This window comes from Manihot esculenta, chromosome 8, assembly GCF_001659605.2.
Source record: "Manihot esculenta cultivar AM560-2 chromosome 8, M.esculenta_v8, whole genome shotgun sequence".
In the NCBI taxonomy this organism is placed as follows: Eukaryota; Viridiplantae; Streptophyta; class Magnoliopsida; order Malpighiales; family Euphorbiaceae; genus Manihot; species Manihot esculenta.
Genome location: NC_035168.2, coordinates 25903976 through 25927723, shown reverse-complemented (window position 1 = coordinate 25927723; position 23748 = coordinate 25903976).

The following is a 23748-nucleotide window of genomic DNA, read 5'->3' as shown; positions in this document are numbered from 1 at the left end:
CGGCTGCCGAACTTGCCTATGGATGCATGGATTGGCCGCCAAACCTTGCCCCTAAAAGTTGTGTTTCGAAGCTGGAATAGACTTTCGGCCGCCGAAGGTGATGTTCGGCCGCCGAAAGTCTTTGACTTTCGTCTCTGGAGAAAGGGTTCGGCCGCCGAAGGTGCCCCCGAACCTGCATGACTTTCGTCTCTGGAAGGGACCTTCGGCCGCCGAAAGTGCCCTGTTTCTATGATGTTTTAGGGGGTTTTTGGGGAGTTGTTTATGAGTTGTTTAGAGTGTGTTTGGCACCTCATTCGAGTCCACCTGTGTAGGATCGGACTCGAGGGACCGAGGAGGCCATCAGTGTTAGCAGTTGCAGAGTCAGTCCAGCGTCTGCCAGAGGTGAGTGGAACAGAACTCAGTTTTAAAGTTAATGAATGTTTTAGCATGATCCATCCATCATAAAATGCCATGATATGTAGTAGGTTGTATTGCACTAGTATTCACGAATATGATGCATTGCATAATATGTTGTTGATGTGGATGAATCTTGAATGATCCTCTAGCCCTCAGTACGACATGATATGATATGATATGCCATGGTATGATATGAGATAGAAAGACCAGGTCGCCCCTGGCACTATGTTAAATGTAAGCGAACACTAGGTGAGGCCTAATCGCCCCTGGTGTAGTTGGACATGTTATGATATGAGTTAAGTAAGCAAATACTAGGTGTGACCTCATCGCCCCTGGTATAGTTGGACAGATTACGATATGTAGAGGGCTATTGGTGACAAATTCATCCTTGATGTGATATGTTTGTGATGTGATGCATTTCAAGAGAGCATGTACTTAATGAACTGTTTTCTTTATGGTTTCTACTCACTGGGCTTTATAGCTCACCCCTCTCCCCTAACCCCAGGTTTGCAGGGTCAGAGGTAGTTCAGGAAGTCGTCAGGATATGGCTATGGTTATGATATGTAATAGAATAGTAGTGGACATGATGTAATGTAAGGTTATGTATTCATGTAAAAGAGTTGTATTGAAAAATAATTTTATGTAATATGTTCAGAGTTATAGTATTGTGCTTGGCCCGAGTTGGATAATCCCTTCGTGCATGAGTTTTATTTTATGTTGATATATGTGTTGGCCCGAGTTTGGCATAGGGTATGCTGACCCTAGGGGTTCTATGAGTTCAGCCATAGTGCATACACAGGTCAAACTGGGTAAAGGTAAAGTTTTAAATGTTTTATGGAAATATTTGATTATGTTTGGGATTATACCAGCTATACAGGATGCATGGTAGGCTTGTTACGGGTCCCGGCGGCTTTATGCCAATATGGATCCTAGCGCCGATAACGGTCCGATTTTCGGGTCGTTACATCCAGGGAGATGAAGGTTGTCGAGTTCAAACAGCTGAGACAGACAGAGGAGATGAGCGTTGATGAGTATACAGATAAGTTCCTGGAATTGTTACCATACGTAGGTCAGGCGTATGATACAGATCAGAAGAAGGCAAGGAGATATGCCACAAGGCTTCACCCCAGGTATTTCTCCTTGATTCTTCCAGCAGAGAAAGAGAGTTTCCACTCCATTGTGGATGCAGCCAGAAAAATGGAAGCGAGTGCCAGCATACAGGGAACAGGAAAGCGGCAGGTGGCACAGTCTTCGGGTTCTAAGACCCCCAGTGCAGCAGTTTCTGGCAGCAGAAAAGGAGAGAAGTTTAAGTCCAAGAGAGGCAAGTTCTGGAGCAGGATTAAGTCAGGACTGGGAATGGGAAGCGGCTCCAGCTCTGGCACAGGCAGTTCAATATGTCAGAAATGTGGGAAACCACACAGAGGAGTTTGTCTGATAGGATCTACAGCCTGCTATAGATGTGGGCAAGAGGGACATATTGCACGAGAATTTCCCCAAGCGACCTTTATGGCACCATCCCAGCAGATGACCTCAGGTAGTGTAGCACAGCCAGCAGCTTCAGCCGTACCACAGAGCAGTGGCAGAGGTAGAGGAAGAGGGTCAGCCTCTTCATCAAGGATGGGTTCCCGAGGTGCAGGTCCGTCAGTCCCAGCACGAATTTTCACCATGACTCAACAAGAGGCAGAAACGGGTACTTGTTCTTGGTAGTGACTTTGTTCAACTGCCTGTAGTCGATACAAAGTCTGAGGGATCCATCCTTCTTTCTCACAAAAAGCACTGGAGCACCTCAAGGTGAGGTACTCGGTCGGATGAAACCCTTATCTACCAGCTCTTGCAACTGCTCCTTTAGCTCTTTCAACTCTGCTGGTGCCATCCTGTAGGGAGGGACAGAGATCGGTCTGGTTCCAGGCATCAACTCTATCTCGAACTCTATCTCCCTAGCAGGTGGTAGTCCTAGAAGCTCATATGGAAAAACATCTAAAAACTCTCTGACTACGGGCACTGAGGCGGGCTCCCTGATCTGACTATCAAGCTCTCTCACATGAGCTAGAAACCCTTGACAACCCCTCCTGAGCAACCTATGAGCCTGCAGGGCTGATATCAAACCTCTAGGTGTACCCTTCCTATCTCCTCTGAAGACAACCTCTGACCCATCCTGACCTCTGAACCTGACTACCTGTCTCTGCAGTCCAAGGTAGCACCATGAGTAGATAGCCAATCCATCCCTAGAACGACATCAAAATCCATCAAGTCTAGAACCACTAGGTCGGCTGGAAGGCACCTACTCTCAACAAACACTAGACTAAACCGGCAGATTGACTCTGCCACTGATGGGTCACACTTGGGTCCACTGACCCAAAGGGGACACTCTAACCTAGAGACCATCAAACCCAACCTCTCCACGGCTCTCGGAGCAACAAAAGAATGAGATGCACCAGGGTCCATTAAAGCATACACATCAGAACATCCAACGATGAAATTACCTGATACCACGGTGTTTGATGCGTTAGCCTCCTGCTGAGTCATAGTGAAGATCCGAGCTGAAGCTGATGGACCTTCACCTCGGGAACCTGCTGAAGAAGAGGCTGCCCCTCTCCCTCTGCCTCTACCACTGCCCTGAGCCATGGCTGGAGCTACTGGCTGAGCCACACTGCCAGAAGCTGTCTACTGGGACTGTGCCATAAAAGCTGCTCTAGGAAACTCTCGTGCCATGTGTCCCTCCTGCCCACATTTGAAGCAGGCTGTCATCCCATACCGACACACTCCCTTGTGTAGCTTACCACATCTCAAACATTCTGCACCATCTGAACCCGAGCTCAAGCCACCACCTAATCCCAGACCTGATTTCAAACGGTTCCAGAACTTGTTCTTCTTTGGCTTTTTAGTGGTACTAGTCCACTTTTTACTGCCTGAAGCTGCTGCACTCAGAGAAGAGGGATCTAACTTTCCCCTACTTGGGGTCTTGGAACCCGAAGACTGTGGCACAGACTGCTTAACTGTTCCCTGAATAATGGCACTAGCCTCCATCTTCCGTGCTGCATCCACTATGGCGTGGAAGCTCTCCCTCTCTACTGCTAGGATCAGGGAGGAATACCTAGGATGGAGCCTCATGGTATTCCTCCTTGCCTTCTTCTAGTCCGTATCATAAGCTTGCCCCACATACGGCAACAGCTCCAAGAACTTGTCTGTAAACTCATCAACACTCATCTCTTCCGTCTGCCTCAGCTGTTCAAACTCAATGATCTTCAACTCCCTTGAGCTATCAGGGAAAGCCCATCCTGCAAACTCATTAGCAAACTCCTCCCAGGATAGACTGTCCAACCTCGGGTCCACATAGTTCTTAAACCACTCTCGGGCCGTCTTGCATTTTAGAGTGAACCCCGCCATCTGAATGGCTTTACTATCATTAGCCCTAAGCTCATCTGTTATCATTTTGACCGTCTTGAGATACTCAAACGGGTCATCCCCTGTTTTATACTTGGGAGCATCCAACTTCAAGTAATCTATCATCTTGACTTTGCTCCCCCCAGATGAGCTAGGTTTGGGTATTTGAATTTCAGGGGCTACAGGTTCTGCTGGTGGTGGAGGAGGTGCAGCATCCCCTGGGTTAGGGTTTGTTGTATTTTGATAGAAGGGTGAGGGTGGATACATTGGGTATTGGGGGTATGGTAGGTAGAAAGGTGGATATGGCATGAAAGAGGGATAAGGGTTAAAGCTGGGGTAATCCGATGTACCTCCCATCGAATACCCTGGACCCTGTGGAAAGGGTTGATATTGGGGTGGTTGAGCAAACCTCGAGGCCTGAGTGCCTCCTTGAGATTCTCCCATGCCCTCTTCAGACATGCTCACACCAAGACTTCCATCCCTTCTCTGATCCACGTCCATATCTTCCCCCTCATCTGCTGACACTCCACCCTGAACTACTCCCCTTCTGCTCACATCAAAAGACCTTCTAGGGTCCCTTGACGTCCTTTCTCTACTAGATCTGCAAGACATTGCCCTAGGCAATGCAGGGGGACGGGCATCCATGCCCTTATTCTCTAGTGGGACTCCAGTCAATCATGCAGATCAACGAGTGCCTCTCATCCTGCTTCTGAAAAACAACACACATCACTTAAACATTAGCATCATATGGTTCATGTGAAAACACATGAACCCGCATCACATACATTGCATATCATCAATGCATATGCATATTATCATGGCATTTCACATCATCATACAAGACAGGACTCCACATCCTATCCTAGTGGACATGATTTTTCTTATTGTGCTTGCCCTTCTAGAACATCTATGAGCCCAACACTCTCTAGGTCCGACCATATGAACCTAGGGCTCTGATACCAATCTGTAACGACCCGGAAACCGGACCGTTACCAGCGCTAGGATCCAGATCGATTTAAGGTCACCAGGACCCGTAGCAAGCCTAACATACATCTTGTATACCTGTTAAATCCCATACATGATCAAGCATATACATAAAAACTTTAAACTTTCCATCTACCAAGCTTGACTTGTGCATGCATTAAAACTGAATACATAAAAACCCCATACTAGAGCCCTCATCAAATGCTCTAGTTGGGTCAACATTACATACATCAAGCTTGGTTTTCATATAACATCATTAAAAATATACATAAGGATCATGTGCAAAAAGGGATTAACCATAAACTCTAGGGTCAAGCACAATACTAATCCTCAATAAATATTATTACATCATGTTAGATTACATTACAATCCTTCTCATGTCCACTACTAAGCTATTACATAAACTAAACTTTTACCCTTGGAGACTTCCTGGTCTATCCTGAACCTGCAAACCTGGGGGTTAAGGGAAAGGGGTGAGCTACTAGAGCCCAGTGAGCAGAATAGTAAAACATTATATTTAAAACTTATGCTTTCATGGAATGCATCACATCACAGACAAATCACATCAAGGATAGACTTGTCACCAATAGTCCTCTACATAGTCCAACTGTGCCAGGGCGTAGAATGGGCCTCTGGTCTTTCCCTTAAATATAACATAACATAACATTCCAATGTGCCAAGGGCATAGAATGGGCCTTACTGGTCTTTCTCTTACATCGTGCCAGGGGCATAGAATGGGCCTCACTGGACTTCCATACCGTATCATTATCATATCATATCGATGGCTAATGGGTCATCCAATATCCATCCACATCAACATCATATTATGCAATGCAACATATTGATGAAATCTAATGCAAGCAACCTAACATACCTCATGGCATTCGTGATGCATGAATATGCTCAAAATTTAATTACTTTGAAACATAAAGATCCATTCTACTCACCTCAGGCTGACTCTGAACAAACTCTGAGGCAGCTATCTCACTGCTAGGTTCCTCGGTTCCTCGGGTCTGAACCTACACAGGTGGACTCAAATGAGGGACCAAACATACACTAACATGACTCTAAACAACTCCCCAAAAACCCCCTAAAACATCACAAAACATTCATGCAAAACAGGCAGAGGAAGGCTGGACAGGGGACATTCAGCAGCAACTTCGGCGGCTGAACCCCCTTCCAGATCCGAAAGCCATGCACCTTCGGCGGCCGAAAGTCCTTTCCAGATCCGAAACTCATGCACTTTCGGTGGCCGAAACTCCCTTCCAGAGCCGAAAGTCCAAACTTTTCGGGGCTAGCTTAGGCGGCCAAACTGCCTCCACAGGCAAGTTCGGCGGCCGAACATGGCTTCGGCAGCCGAACCTGAGTTCTTCCAGAAAGGGAGAACTCAAGCCTCTCATGCACATTTGCCTCCCAAACCTACCAAACTCATACACAACACTCCCAAGCATGCATAAACATGTATTCAAGCATATAGGGGTCGCAAACTAGCCTAAACCCCAACAAACATCACATTAAACATGCCTTTAAACATACATTTCCCCTAAAACTAACATAAACCCTAACATTATGCATTTACTCTAAACATGAATTAACCCTCTTAAAACCCCTCAAAACTTACTTAAAACATAAAAGAAGGTGAGGATCAACGCTTACCTCTTAAAGATCGAGAGAAAACGTGACTCAACTCGGAGATTTGGGGAAAACGAGTTCCAGAGGTCTCCAGACGGTAGGAATTCCGATGCTGGAGTCTAGCCGGGTATTACACTTGCTATGTATTATTATTTAAACACTTGCTTTATCTTAACTTTGTTTGGACTTGTATTCGCTCCATAATCTATGTTTCTACATATTGGTTGGTTAAGAGTGTGATGGAGTAACCTCTGAAAGATATTTTTGCCTTGCTCATTGTCAAGTTGTATGACGGGATTTTTTATCACATGTTGATCTTGGATTCTGCGTCAAAAATATTTGGTCATAATAATGCTTTTCTTTTTCTTATTGAAAAGACCTTTGTCCTTTCTCTTCTTTTGTTTCTCATTGGACTTTGTATTTTTCCCCTTTAGTTGATTCGTACCTTAATGCTTGTGCTTATATTCTTTTTTTTTTCCCTTAACATTTAGAGCTAGTCATGCATGTTCACTTCAGTATCCATTTAATTCAAACGAAAACATCTCTTTTCTAACTATACATAGCATCTTCCATATCTTTAATATGGATATTATGGGTCAAATGCACTTTATGTGTTCCTAGATGTTTTGCAACGAGCATATGATAGTTAAGATTCGGTGTTTATCAGTCAAAATATGACTAGTATCCCTTAGCTCATTTACCATGTCACATATTACTTTAAGATATCTTTTTCATATTATGATCAAAATAATTCTTATAAATATCAAAATTTATAGTGAAAACTCTAAGTTTGGTAATCGAAATGCCTCCAAAATTTTCTAACTGTGTAAATTATATGTCTCTAGCTATGTATAACATCATCATCCATATATACTACTTAACATAGTGATGCAAGCAATTGTATTCTTTTTCTTTCAAGCATTATATGCCTCAAAGTTCCACTTGTGTTGGGCTATGTTACCTTCTTCTGATATTTCTAAAATCAGTTTAAGGGTTTCTAAAGCCAGTTTAAGGGTTTCTAAAGCATATTGTTTCTCTAGCACATATTAAATTTTTATGTTAGAAAATTCATAATTATTACTATTTAGTTTCTCTCTCTTACTAAGTTCAATATAATGGTTTTAGAAACAAATTCCATTCTGTTTGTGGATTCAGATAGTTATGCTCATAAACTGATGTTTTAGTCTATACATACTCTAACCTTAATACTATCTAATTATATTAATAATTATCCTACATTAGGTTTAGAGTTAAAAGATTTTTTCTATATTTGTTAATAATTATTTTACATTAGTTTTGGAGTAAAAAATTACTATATTTTCAATCATCATCTAAAGTCCTAATATATTAAAAAGATTAATACAATTAATTATTTTATGATTCTTGTCTTAAATTAATCATAATTTAAAGAGGTAATGACAAAAAAGAAAAAACATAAAACTTTTAGTATTTTAAGAGATATACTATAAACTAACAATTTTAACTCATAAATTTATTTATACCCTATTGTTAACTTAGATTGTTAAATCTAGTGGAAGTACCACATCATCTAGTCAGCATCTTAAATTAATATTTTAATACAATCTAAAATAGATAATTGTAAAAAAAATTCTAAACTTTATCAGCTTCAACAACTATACCCTAAATTTTTTTCTTAACAAATATAATCCAAAGTAAATTTTTCGATTTGATTTGATTTTTCAATTCGATTCAGTTTATTTATAACTTCGTGTACATTTATAAACTATTAACTTGTTTCTCATCACTTTTTTCCATTGTTATATGTTATGAGTATTATGACAACACTACCTATAGAAAATAAAGAATTACAATTCTCCCTACTTGAAAAATTAATTAATATACTTATCTTATTCATTAAATCATTTAAGTATAATTAACTAAAAATAAATAAGTTCAGTCATAATGGATATACTAAGTAAATAAAATCAAGTATGATTAGTTTTCCAAGTAAATAAAATCGAAATATTTTATTTTCTAAAGATTACCACCATAATATTTATGATCTATAACAATGCAAAAAGTGTTAGGAAAATGAGTTAATCAGTCTAAAGTTATAAGTAAACCGAATTGATTTGAAAAATTAAATCAATCTAAAAAAACTTATTTTAGGTATATTTATTAAGAAAACAATACATGATATAATTCTTAAAATTAGTTGAGGTTTTTCTTTTACAAATATCTCTTTTTAGTTATAAAAAAAATATTAATTTAAAGTGTTGACTAGATTGAACATATAGCATTATCGTTAGATTTAACGATTCAAGTTAACGACAAGGTATAAATAAATTTGGATGATTATGGTATATTAGTTAAAATTTTTAGTTTGAATATGGCTGTTAAAATGTGAAAATTTCATTTTTTTGCCATTATCCCTAATTTAAAAAACTGATATAATTATAGATATCTAATATTAGCAAGACAATATCAGCATAAATATTAACATAAATTGAACAATTATATGTTATGAAATAAAATAACATAATATTTAGATTTATGAAATCGAGTCAAACATTGTTCAACATTATGTAACATTTGTAAATTATTAATCTTTCTTAAGATGGAATTCAAAATTCCTTTTCAAGTGGATTAGGTAACGCCAGGTTTTAAAGTTATGTATCTCTCTAGTTCTTAGAAGATGTCATCTTTTTCAAACAATTGGTTGCATTTTTATATTCACATATATCTAACTTATATAAAGTGTTTGTAGTGTAACAACCTAGTTAAGTTAAAATTATTCTTGTAACAATCGTGCATTCATCATAATTGAAAACATAAAAATCCATACTAGAGCCCTCATCAAATGCTCTAGTATAATCAACATAACATGTTTCAAGCTCGGTTCGAACATAACTTATACTTAAAAACTTTTATAGAAAATGATCATGAAACAGGGATTACAAAAAAGAACAAGGGCAAAACACAATATTAATCCACAAATTAATACATGCCCATAGCTATACTATTACAACAGGCTATACCAGTGACACAATCGACTTCCCAAGCTAAATCTGATCCTGCAAGCCTAGGGTTAAGGAAAATGAATTAGTTACAAGAGTCTAGTGAGCAGAACATAAAAAAAAAACAATTCAATAAAATATATGATCGTATGAATGCGTCACAACACAAATAATTCACATCAAGATGGACTTGTTACCAGTAACCCTCTACAGATTTCAATAGTGCCTGGCCCATGATGGGTGCTCCTCAGGACTTCCTCTTAAACATAACATAATATGTCCATAATGCCAAAGTCGTAGAATGGCAGCCCTGGTTTTTCCATATCCGTCATAACATATCATAATACACTTGAGGGCTAGTGGGTTATCCAACGTCCATCCACAATAACAATAATTTATCCAATGCATCATATTCGTGAACTCTAATGCAAAACAACCTAATTGTATATACATGGCATTCGTGATGCATGACATGCTTAAAAGATTTGATTTCTTTTAAAATAATAGATTAATTCAGTTCTACTCATTTCTGGCTGACGCGCACCTAATACTAAAGCAATTATCTCATTGCAAGCCTCTTCGGTCTCCCAACTCTTATTCTACACAGATGGATTTAAATAAGGGACTAAACATAACTTTTGTAATACTTAAAACAACCTCCCAAGAAACCCCTATAAACATACAAGAACACACGTAGAAAATGAGCTGGAAAAGGCAGGGCATGAGACTTTCGGCAGCAGGTTCGGCAGCCGAAGGTCCTTCACAAATCTGAAGGTCAAAACCTTCGGGGGCAGATTACACGGCCAAATGGCTGCCTCCACAGGCAGGTCCCTCACAGATCCAAAGGTTTTGACCTTCGGGGGCAAGATAGGCGGCTAAATGGCTGCCTCTACAGACAGGTTCGACGACCGAACCTGAGTTCTCCAGTAAGGCAGAATCTGATTCTGCTCTATACTCACAGTCAAGAAACAAACCCAAACTTACATGCAGCAACCTAAAGACTACCATGCATGTGTCAACAAAATCCCAAGAGAAAATCATCCATCACCAAAACTAACTCAAAATTTAAAACTTTAGAATAATCAATCATGCATGCCCTAACGACTTGTAGGTTTGAAACCTTCAAAAAACATAAGAAAAGCAAGGATTGAACTTACTTCTTGAAGAACACAAAAAACACAGCAACCTAGACTTGGAGAAGAGGAAAATCAATTTCCGGAGATCTTCAAAGGTTAAAGCTTAAAATCCAAACTCAAATCTTCAAAGACGAAGTAAAAGCTCATGAATTCTCCAAGAGATTTGAAGTAATTTCAGCAAAAGCGTCTGGTAAAGGGCATGGACTTACCTCTACTCGAAAATAGAGAAAGAGCTCTCACATTTTCAAGCTGAAAGCCTTTTATAGGTGGCTTCAGGAGCTACCTTCGGCGACTGAATTTGAAGGTTCGACGGCCGAACCTTAAAACCTTTATAAAACTCTTTTTTTTCTTTATTTTTTTTAAAACACATTAAGAAAAGGTTTAAATTCATTTTATGAAAACCTTATTTTACCCTTCTAAAGATTTCAGCTTCGAGATCCCGAATATCGATAGAGATTCCGTCAGAAAGTGGGAATTTCGATGCCGGATTTTAGCCTGGTATTACATTCTTTCCCCCTTAAGAACATTCATTCTCGAATGTTCAACAAAGCAAGCAAGCAAAACATACACGTCAAGAAGACATATAAGACTATTTAACAACTTACTTTAAAAGAGATGAGGGTACTGCTCAAGCATCGACTCTCTGATCTTCCAGGTGCACTCTTCTATATTGTGGTGATTCCATAAAACTTTAACTATCGCAATTTTCTTTTTTCTTAGCTTTCTAATCTGCGTGTCTACTATCTATACTGGCTGCTCAATATAGGTGAGATCTCCTAGGATCTCCATATCGGGTTCACTAAGAACCTTACCCGAATCTGACACGAATTTTCATAACATAGAAACATAGAAAATCATATGGATTCTCTCCATGGAAGTAGGTAAATCTAACTTGTAAGATACATTCCTAATCTTTTGTAAGATTTCGAAGGGTCCGATGTACCTTGGAGCTAGTTTACCTTTCTTCCCAAAATAAATCACCCCCTTCATAGGAGACACCTTAAGCAATACCATATCTCCCTCCTAAAAGACAACTTTCTTTCTACGAATATTTGCATAGCTCTTCTGCCTACTCACAACTATTCTGATTCTCTCTGATGATAGGCACTACCCTGCTAGTGATCTCTACTAATTCTGGCCCTGTTAAAGCCATATCTCTTACTTTTTCCCAGCAGACAGGTGACCTGCACTTCCTCCCATACAAAACTTCGTAAGGAGCCATCTTAATCCTAGCATGGTAACTGTTATTATAGGCAAACTCCATTAATGGTAGATGTTGCCTCCTAGAACCACCAAAGTCTAGCACACACATCCTTAACATGTCCTCTATAGTTTGGATGGTCCTTTCAGACTGCTCATTAGTTTGTGGGTGGAAAGCAGTGGTAAAGTCTATCCTCGTGCCCATAGTATTTTGCAAACTCCGTCAAAACTTGGAGGTAAACTGGGGTCCCCTATCTAATACTATAGAAACTGGAGCCCCATGTAGCCTGATGATTTCTTCCATGTAGATTTGTGCCAACTTGTCCATAGAGTGACTGCTCTTGATAAGAATAAATTTAGCAGATTTAGTCGACCTATCTATTATTACCCATATAGAGTCATGTCTGTTGGACATTACTGGTAACCCACTACAAAATCCATTACCACGCTTTCCCATTTCCATTCTGGAATTGATAGTGGGTTGAGCATTCCAGCTAGCTTTTGATGTTCCAACTTTATCCTTTAACACAACTCACAAGCAGACACAAATTGAGCCACTTCCCTCTTCATAGATGGCCACCAATACACTTTCTTTAAATCCTGATACATTTTGGTGGCTTCAGGGTGAACACTGTATCTCGCATTATGAATATCTCTCATAATGTCTCCTTTCAAGTTTATGTCATCTGGTACATACAATTTGTTCTCGTAACGGAGAATTTCTTTATTTTCAAACCTAAAATCACCATTCTTACCTTTTTGAACTGCTCATGATATTTTTCCCAACTCATAGTTCTCATGCTATTTCTGTGCCACTTGTTTTAGAAACAGGGTGTCATTTTCATCTGTGCTACTAATGCACCTGTACCAGACAACTCTAGCTGCAAGCCTTCATTAACAAGCCTGTAAAATTCTTTCACCACTGTTCTTCTTTCCACTGAGATGTGGGATAAACTTCCAAGTGATTTTCGACTAAGAGCATCTGCCACCACATTTGCTTTACCCGGATGATACTAGATTTTGCAATCATGATCACCAAGCAGTTCTATCCATCTCATCTGCCTCAAGTTTAACTCTCTCTAACTCAAGATATATTGCAAACTCTTATGACCTGTGAAGATCACATTTCACCCCATACAGGTAATGCCTCTACATCTTGAGTGCAAAGATCACAGTTGCCATCTCTAGATTGTGTGTAGGATAATTTAACTTGTGCTTCTTCAAATGTCTAGAAGATAAGCAATTACCCTCTCATTCTTCATCAATACACAACCTAGTCCCACTCGGGATGCATCACAAAACACTGTAAAATCCTCATTACTTATAGGCAGAGCTAACACTGGTGCTGACGTCAATCTTCTCTTTAACTCTTGGAAACTTTCTACACATTGATTTGACAAGACAAACTTTTGATTCTTCTGGGTGGTCAACCTGGTCATTGGAGCAGCTATTTTGGAGAAATCCTAAACGAATCTCCTGTAGTAACCTGTTAAACCAAAAAAAGCTTTTGATTTCTGTAACTGTAGTGGCCCTGGACCAGTTAGCTACCGCTTCTACTTTCTTAGGTGATATGAGCAAGAAAATAATACGATGCTTCAAATATTTAAAATAAGAAACTCTAAATCATGACAAATTAAGTTACCATCACTTAATTCAAGACTTACTAGATGAGAACTATATTTGAGAACTATATTTAAGAAGTATAGGACAATAAGGAAACAAGTCACACTCTCTTCAACACATGTGGATGCACAACACAATTTCAGATCGCGTAATGCATGTATGACCAAATTACATTTAGGCCAGTTTTATTATTTTGGTATTTTAGTATTTTGTGGGATTTGTTTTAAATTAATTTGGCCTATATTAGAAGCCAAATTCATGCAGCCCATTTAGGAAGGAGATTTCTCTAAGATAATTTAGGAAAATGATCTTTAATGACTAGATACCCTTCCTATATTGTAATTACACCTTCCTACAATAGAATTAAGATTTTGAAGGCTATAAAAATACACTTAAGGTGGCAGCCACAATAAGCCAATAAATAAAGATGATGTTATGAATAATATTTTGGTTCTTCTCCATTATTTAGCAACTTATCAAGGTTTAACCTTGTGGTGTTCTAATATGGATCTCCTCCATGCTTAGTTAACTTATCAAGAATTTATTGTGGCATTCTCGAAGTTGGAATTGCTTGATTATCTATGTTTCTAATCACATTGGTTGGTTAGGGGTATAGTAGAGTAACCTTCGCTCCATTATCTATGTTTCTAATCACATTGATTAGTTAGGGGTGTGGTAGTGCAACCTTCACTCCATTATCTATATGTCTAATCACATTGGTTGGTTAGGGGTGTGGTAGAGCAACTTTTGCTCTATTATCTATGTTTCTAATCACATTCGTTGGTTAGGGGTGTAGTAGAGCAACCTTCTGGAAGATATCTTTGTCTTGTTCTTTGTCAAGTTGTGTGATGGGGTTTTTGATCACATGTTAGTCCTGGTTCCGCATCAGTTGGTATTAAAACACGGTGATAGATAAATTCCTATTTATCTATATTTATTTATTTCGTAAGTTTTTTTATTTATTTTTTTACCTCTTACAAGTGTTTCTTATCCTTACATAGTAAGGAGAAAACAAATAAAATCCTAAGACACTCTTCATAGGCCTGGCCGAGCCACACATAAGGGCCAAACCCAAACATACACTAAAATAACACATCAACTCATAAGTATTAAAACATAAGCCCAAGATATGGCCCAACACTTTAAAACTTAAAAGATAAAATATGGCCAGAATACAAGCCCAAATAAAGTCAAAATAAAGCAAGTATTTAAATAATAAAACATAGCAAGCCCATCATGACAAAGCTGAATTTTCACAAAAACCTTTTCTTGATTTTCACTTTAGGCTTCCTTTTATGTAGTTTTGGCCTATATGTTTGATTAGGCTCCCAAAGCCTATGATTGCAAGTCTTGTACCAAATCTACCCCATATGAGTTGAAGCATGCCTCAAATGTATATGGATTATAAGAATATGATTTTAAACTCCTTTTAAATCCATTTCAATGATATAAGTTTTCTCCACACCATTGTTAGAAATTTGCCCTATTGGATCCGTATCATTCCCTTCTTTTTTAGAAAAGATTCGTCCTCAAATCTTGCTGATATTTATGTCAGGAAGGGAAGCTTTAGGAACCAATGCATCTTCAAATCCTCTTGAATAGGTAGAAATAGCATAAAACTTTTGTCATTGATGTTTTCATCAACAACCTGCACATCAAGAACAAATGAACTAGGCATAAAAATATTAGTCATAGAAAGATCTTGTGAATGTGACCCATTCTCCTCTACAACTTCCAAAACAGCCTCATTCGCCTTCTCTACCTCATCAATCATGTGCTCTCCATGTCCACCATCATTCACAACCTCTTCTATAAGCTTATTAATGGAATTTTCAGCAATAGCTACATTAACTTCATACATTACAACTTCCTCTTCAATTTCAATTTCTATGGAAGTTGAGATTAGAACTTTAGCCTCTTCTTTCCCCTTTTCTTTCTCCATCTTCCCTCCTTGAATTAGTCTTGCCAACCTGTTGTTCAAATCCCTATAATAGTGTGAAGGGATGAATCTCTGGTGCATTAACTATTCATCTCAAACTTGAGGCCTATTGGAATTAAGAGTTCTTTGAGGCATTCTTGTAGGAGTGGAAGCTTGTGAGACATTCAAACTCGCCATTGTTTCAGTCAACCTCTCAAGAGTCTTATAAATCCTTCTAAACTCATCACCAACTGACTTTTTGAAGAGATTATAATCACTAGCCATGTCCCATTCACTTTCATCATCACTATCTACCATATTTTTGTATTTACTCACCCCACGTTAAATCAATAAAAAACAAAGAGAACTAGCAAATATGGTGTTAGAAATAAAATCACTCAAGTGCTTGCATTCTTACTACTCTTTTGCTAATTTTTCAATTGCACTTCAAAAACTAAGGTCAACCAACCAACCACAAGGTGCGTTTAAAGAAACAAAGAAGAAAACTTAAAGAAAGAAGGAAGCGCGCAAAAACTAGAAAGAAAACACTGACAATTTGGAAAGTAACGCACGAACTAGGTTTTGTGCTATTTGAAAAATATCACTTAGAGTATAGACACAAGTAAACAATACTCCAGCAATGTTAAGAAAGCAAAAGCAAGCTTAAACAAAAAAAAAAGAAACTTAGAATTCAAATAAAAATGAACCTAGATAAAATTTTGAATTTAATTCACTTTAAAGCAAATTAAATATAGATTTATTTAAATCTACCCAAAAAGGCAAGTATCAAAACCCCGCAAATAGAATTAGAAAAAAAAATTTTATTTTCACTCAATTCAGCATCATGCACGAAAATTCTAGTGTTAAAAGAAGGATTTGACATCAAATTAATTTAGATACAATTGCCTTAAATGTGCACTTTAGGAAAGAGGCAGAATTTCTTTCGCCTCCTAATATAGATTCAACCCAATTCAAAACTCAAATTGATTCCTATAAATTACAGCCATCAATTGAGATAGTTAAGGCAATATAGACGAAATATGAAGCGTATCACAATTTCGGCCAGATTAAGACAAATAAGGCAAAGGCAATTTTTTTTTTATGGATTTCGAATTTTTCTTCCAAAAGAGATTGTGATGATTAATAATCAAGAAGGTGCAGCCATGGACACATAAGCTTTCACTGAAATCAACAAGGAAGAAAAGGAAAACTCAAAAATTCTAGAATCTAAGATAAATTAAAATTTATCTCACTTTGGCTCTAATACCAACTGATGCGGAATCCAGAATCAACATGTATCAAAAACTCTATCACACAATTTGATAAAAAAACAAAACAATGATATCTTCTAGAAGGTTGCTCTACTAAACCCCTAACCAACGAGTGTGATTAGAAACATTGATAATAGAGCGAAGGTTGCTTTACCACACCCCTAACCAACCAATGTGATTAGAAACATAGATAATCAAGCGAGGTTGCTCTATCACACCCCTAACCAACCAATGTGATTAGAAACATAGATAATCAAGCTTTTCTAACTTCGAGAACACCACAAGAAATTCTTGATAAGTTAACTAAGCATGGAGGAGATCCATATTAGAACGCCACAAGGTTAAACCTTGATAAGTTGCTAAATAATGGAGAAGAACCAAAATATTATTCATAACATCATCTTTATTCATTGACTTCTTGTGGCCATGATAGAGCCAAATTTAGACCCATTTTCTATATTGTTATTTATGTTAATTTATACCTTTTCTGCCTAATTTTGTGGTTTTGATCTTATTTTGCAAAAAATGGCCTTAAATTTGCCCAAAAGAGAGCAAAAGATAGCAAAAGAGAGCAAGCATGGTTTGCCCAATCTGTTTGTCCAAACCAAAGTGAAGCTGAAATGAAGGGAAGAATGAATTGCTGACTGACCAGGTTGTTTGCCCAAGCAAACTGGGCAAACAGCGAAGCAAAGCAGAAACAGTGCACAGACAGTAGGCAAGACAACCCGTCAGCCCGCGCCTTTGCCCGCACAACCTGGGCAAACAAGGAACAGCCCGCAGATAGCAGAGACGACAGACAGCTTGCCCAGTCTGTTTGCCCACACAACTCGAGCACACAATACCAGCAACCAGCAGACAGCAGATCCTCCAAACTTGGAGACCAAGTCATCAAGAGTCCTTTTTCACTCCAACCACATGGGACAGCTCAGCAACTCATTAATACACCTCAATAGTCTCTCCTACATAATTAGGAAGCCAAATATAAAAAAGACACAAATGCCCTCCATGAGTTCAAATAGGAAAAGGAGTCCCATCTCAACAAGGAAACCTAGGGCAGCCTTTTCAAGCTATAAAAGGGCATGCAAACCAGCAAAGAAGTTATCTTTTGATCTCTCATCTTCGGGAAAGAGCTCCAGCAGCCTCGCGCGCCTCCAGTCACACCAGCCGGCCCTCCCTCTTCCTTTTTCTTGCTTTCTTTCTTTTCTTTTATGTTTGTTTCAGCCATGAGTGGCTGAAACCCTTATTTCAGCCATGAGTGGCTGAAACACTTATTTCTAGTTGAAGATTAGGTGAAACTTTAGTTGTTTATGGATTGGGAGATCTGAACATATTATGTTAATATTTTATTTATCAATATTTATGCAATTTGATACTGAATTCTATTGTTGCTTTGTTATTTTAGATCAATAGGGCCCATTGATTCTTGATTGCAAAGTGATAATTTGTTAGTTTCGGTAGTTTGAAGTCCTTAATTGCTTGAATTATTCAAACACAAGTAACCCTTGGTGTAAAAACCTAGGAAATTGCATAATCTAGCAATATCACCATACGGTTGGAGGGACCATCCCAACTTTAGCTATGCTAGGGCTAACAACTACCGAAATTATCAAAGAAATCCAGCCCAAGCAGCACCTTAAAGCTCCAACATGCACCTTGAGGAGATGATGAAGCCATTGGCGAACACTGTGCAAAGTCTCCAACAGCAAATAGGTCAAATTGCCACCTCCGTGAGCAAACTTGAAACTCAAGGAAAGTTGCTATCCCAAACTGAGGCCAATCTCAAGCAAAATGTGAGTTCCATAATGTTAAGAAGTGGTAAAGAACTTTAAGATGTCAAGACTGATGATAGAGGTTCAGAATTGCAAAGACATCTAGCTGAAGGAAAACTGCCAAAAACTGAGACAGACTGCTGTTTGCCAAAATAAACTGGGCAAATAAGCAGACAGAATGCAGAAAGGGACAGTCTGCCCCAACAGACAAAGCATTGTTTGCCCAAACAGACTGGGCAAACAACACTAGCATACCAGCAGCAGAGTGCAAACCAGTAACCAAGCTTTAAGATTCCTCCTCCTTTTCCAAAAAGGTTTGAAAAATCACAAAAAGAAAAAGAAGAAAAAGAGATCCTTGAAACCTTTAGGAAGGTGGAGATTAACATACCCTTGCTTGATACGGTTAAACAAATACCAAGGTATGCAAAATTCTTGAAAGAGTTGTGCACCAACCGAAAGAAGCTTGCTGAAAAAGAAAAAGTGAGCGTAGGAGAGGTAGTTACTGCTGTCATAAAGAGAAAAATACCAGCCAAGTGCAAAGATCGAGGGATGTTTGCCATTTCTTGCAAAATTTTGCATAAAGAAGGTCATGTGTGACTTAGGTGCATCAATTAATGTTATGCCTCTTTCTATTTATAACTTTTTGAATGCAGGTGCACTTAAGGACACTAGAGTGGTGATCCAGTTGGCTGACAGATCCGTGGTATATCTTAAAGGCGTTCTTGAAGACGTTCTTATCCAAGTAAATCAACTTGTCTTCCCAGCAGATTTTTATGTGATTGATATGGAGGAAGACAATAGCAACATCACCTCTGACATATTGCTTGGACGACCCTTCTTGAGCACGGCTAGAACTAAGATTGATGTGCATGATGGCACATTAACCATGTAATTTGAGGGGGAAGTAATAAAATTCAATGTTTATGATGCTATGAAATATCTCCTATTTATGGTTTAGATATCATTGATTGTTTGAGCCAAGAAATTTTTGATATGGATCATAATGATATGCTAACCAATGATTTTTGCAGGGAGGACAGCCAAGAAGATGAAAGAAGCTAAGGAGAGCTGAAACGGACAGCAATGGTCTGCTGAACACAGCAGGCAGACTGCTGTGTGCCCAAACAGCCAGCAAAGGCAGAACAGGCGAGCCTCTGTTTGCCCAAACAGGACCAGCAGCCAATTAAGACAGGATGCAGACTGCCCATACCACTCCAGCAAGAAGAACACAGTTTGCCCAGACCAGTTGGGCAAACAGCTCCAATGTAATACCCGGCTAGATTCCGGCATCGGAATCCCTACCTTCCGGCGGAATCTCCATTGGAATCTGGAATTCTGAAGATGCCAGAGGCTTCTAGAGGGGTAAAAATGTGTTTCTAAAAGGTTTTTACTGATTTCATGGTTTTAAATGAAAAAGATTTGAGTTTTGAAAAGAAAAGACCAAGGAGGCGTTTGCCAGGTTCGGCCGCCGAAAGTGAAGTTCGGCCGCCAAACATGGAAAGGCTTCGGGAGCGCCTTTGGCCTCTGAAAGTCTTGTTTGAACGAGCCAGGGTTCGGCCGCCGAACCTCAAGTTCGGCCGCCGAACATGCATGAGTTTAGGGGGCACGTTAGGCTGCCGAAGGTCTCTGACCAGGCCACCTATAAAGGGCCCTCAGATCGAAAATGGGCGAGTTTTCTCCCCTTTCTCGAGCTCAGGTGAGTTTTTGTCGTCCCTTGGCCGTTTTCATGTTTTTCTTCATCTCCTTCATGTTTTCATGAGTTCCATGGTTATTTTGAAGAGTTTTAAAGCTTAGATCGAAGTTTTGGGAGCTTAGAGCTTTTGGAGCTTGGATTCTCCACATCTCCAAGTTAGGGATCACACCAATCGTCGATCTTCAAGAGGTAAGTGTGGATCTATGCTTCCCTTTATGTTTTAATGAAGTTTTAAGTAAGTTTAATGGTGTTTTAATGGGTAGATATGCATGTTTAGATTTATGTGGGTTTTATGCCCAATGTATGTTATGTGATGCTCATGTATGTTTATATGATGCCATGTTGAATGTTAGGCTAGGTTATGCATGTGGGAGAGTGTATGCATGAGTGGGAAAGAGCAAGTGAGATTATGGGTTGTTTTGATGGTTTTGGCCTATGTGGGTCATAAACTATCTAGGTATGTTTTGATGTTGTTTTTGGAGTTTAATCTAGTTGTTAAGCTCCTTTATGCATGGTTTAAGGTTTATGCCTGTTTTGGTAAAGTTGGGTGCTTGTTTTGGGGTGTTTGGAAGGTTTGGGAGGTTTGAATGCATGAGAAGCTGAGTTCTGCCCTTCTGGGAAGAACTCAGGTTCGGCTGCCGAAAGTAGCTTCGGCCGCCGAACCTGCCTTTGGATGCATGGATTGGCCGCCTAACCTTGCCTCCGAAAGCTGAGTTTTGGCTTGAAAGCAGACTTTCGGCCGCCGAAGGAAGGATTCGGCAGCCGAAAGTGTCTGACTTTCATCTCTGGAGTGGGACTTTCGGCTGCTAAAGGTGCCGCCGAAAGTGCCCGAGTTTCGTCTCTGGAGAGAGGGTTCGGCCGCCGAAGGTGCCGCCGAAAATGCCCTGTCCAGCCTTTTCAAGGTTGTTTTCTATGCATGTTTAAGTGATGTTTTAGAGGGTTTTTGGGTAGTTGTTTATGAGTGGTTAGAATGTGTTTGGCACCTCATTCGAGTCCACCTGTGTAGGACCGGACCCGAGGGATCGAGGAGGCCATCAGTGTTAGCAGTTGCAGAGTTAGTCCAGCGTCTGCCAGAGGTGAGTAGAACTAAACTTAATCTTTTATTTTATGAAATCAAATGCCTAAAGCATGTTCACGCATCATGTTTATATGTAATAGGCTGATTGCACTAGTTACACGAATATGACGCATTGCATTATTTATTGTAGATGTGGATGGACCAAGGCGACCCCAATAGCCCATGTTATGTATGAAAGACCTGTGTAAGTCCCTTCGTGGGCCAGGCACTATGTTATATATGAAAGACCTGGGTAAGTCCCTTCATGGGCCAGGCACTATGCAGAGGGAGTTTTGGTGGTCATGTCCGTCTGTTATGTGGAATGTTTGTGCTGTGATGCATTTCATGAAAGCATGTAATTAATGAACTGTTTTCTTTGTTTCTACTCACTGGGCTTTTTAGCTCACCCCTCTCCCCTAACCCCAGTTTTGCAGGTTAGTGGTAGGCCAGGAAGACGTCAAGAGTAAAGGTCTTGAAATAGTAATAGATTAGTACTTTTAGTGTGGACATGTATTGTAAATTGATATAATGTTTTGTAAGAGAATGTAATGTAAAGTTAAGTGGAGTTATGTTTATGGAATAGTGTTGTGCTTGGCCCTAAGACTTGGTTAGTCCCTTTGTAGTACATGATGTATATAATGTTTTAATGTTATGGCTTTTGTGGAGTTGTGTTTGAACTAATCTTGTGGCATGTGTTGTTTACCACGCTATGGTAGTTGATGAGGACCTTAGTGGAGGTCTTATGTTTGTGGTTTGATGCATGCACAGGTTAGGTTTGGTTCTTTGGATGTGACTCCGGCTTGATGTATGTTTTGTTGACCCAGCTAGAGTTTTGTTGAGAGCTCTAGTATGGGGTTCTTTTATGTTTCCAGTTATGTTGCATACAGGTCAAGCTCGGTATTTACATCAGATGTTTCAGTTTTTATGTTAAAGTCTTGATCATGTATGGGATTTGACCAGGTGATAGGAGGTATGTTTGGCTTGCTACGGGTCCCGGCGGCCTTAAGCCGATCTGGATCCTAGCGCCGGTGGCGGTTCGGACCGTTACAGAGGGGTATCGGTTTCCGGGTCGTTACATCCAACAGATTACTGTTCACCTGAACAACCGGTAGAGAAGCAACAAGCAGACTGCTGTTTGCCCAAATAGCATGAAAGGGCAGAATCCAGCACAATCAGAACGCTAGCAAAAGTGAGCTGCTGTTTGACCAAACCACCAAGTAGAGGAAAAGAAGGAAGAAGCTTGTTTGCCCAAGCAAGCTATGCAGATTGTACAAGCAGAGTGCTATTTGCCCAAACAGCAAGAGAAGGCAAAATGTTGTTTGCCCGAATAGCAGATCTCATTGCAGCGACTTTTGGAATATGCAGAAAATGAGAATCACTTCCATGAACATTAATTCTATGCCCAAACTGATGAGCCATGGTACACAGACATTGTGAATTACCTAGCCACAGGTAACTTACCTTTTGATATGCCTAAGCACACAAAAGACAAAATAAAGAAGGATGCAAAGTACTACGTTTGGGATGAGCCATACCTTTGGAAGCATTGTTCTGACCAAGTGATAAGGAGGTGCATACCAGAGCAAGAGATAGCCTCAGTCCTTACATTTTGCCATTCATACAGTTGTGGTGGACACTTTGGACCACGAAAGACAGCCCAAAAAATCCTTGAAAATGGACTATTTGGGCCTAACATTTTTCGAGATGCCTATTTGTTTTGCAGATCATATGCACGATGCCAGCAAACTGGAAATCTAAGCAACAAAAATCAAATGCCTCAAAATCCCATCATGGTTTGCGAGATATTCGATATATGGGGCATAGACTTCATGGGGCCATTTCCGCCATCCTTTGGATATACCTATATAATCCTCGCAGTAGATTATGTATCCAAATGGATAGAAGCTAGAGCAACAAGAATAGATGATGCAAAGGCGGTAGTGGATTTTGTGAAGACTAACATCTTTGCTAGGCATGGGGTGCACAAGGCGATCATTAGCGACAAAGGGACTCACTTTTGTAACAAAGTAGTGGAAAATCTTCTCAAAAAGCACCATGTTATACACAGAACATCCACAACCTACCACCCTCAAACGAATGGGTAAGCTGAAGTATCTAATAGAGAAATCAAGGCCATCCTAGAAAAGACAGTGTGCCCCAATAGAAAAGATTGGAGTGTATGGTTAGAAGATGCTTTGTGGGCATATCGGACAACCTACAAGACACCCATAGGGATGTCTCCTTACAGACTGGTCTACGGAAAAGCATATCACCTTCCAATTGAGCTTGAACATAAGGCTTACTGGGTTGTTAAGAATTGCAACATGGATCTTAAGGAGGCTAGAACCCATTGTAAGTTACAACTTCAAGAACTAGAAGAAATCAGACAAGATGCATACGAGAATTCTTGGGACTACAAAGCTAAGACCAAAGCCTTCCATGATAAGCGTATTTCAAGAAAATAATTCCAGGTTGGTGTTAAAGTCTTACTCTTCGATTTTCATCTGAAATTATTTCTAGGGAAGCTACGGTCTAGGTGATTTGGACCATTCATTGTAGAAAATACTTATCCCCATGGAGCCGTAGATGTTCGCAGCATAGAAACTGAGAAGGTCTTCAAAGTAAATGGGCATCGTCTGAAACTGTTCTATGAGGAGTTTGCAGTACAAGTGGTGGAAGAGATTCCACTAAATTATCCTCAATAGGA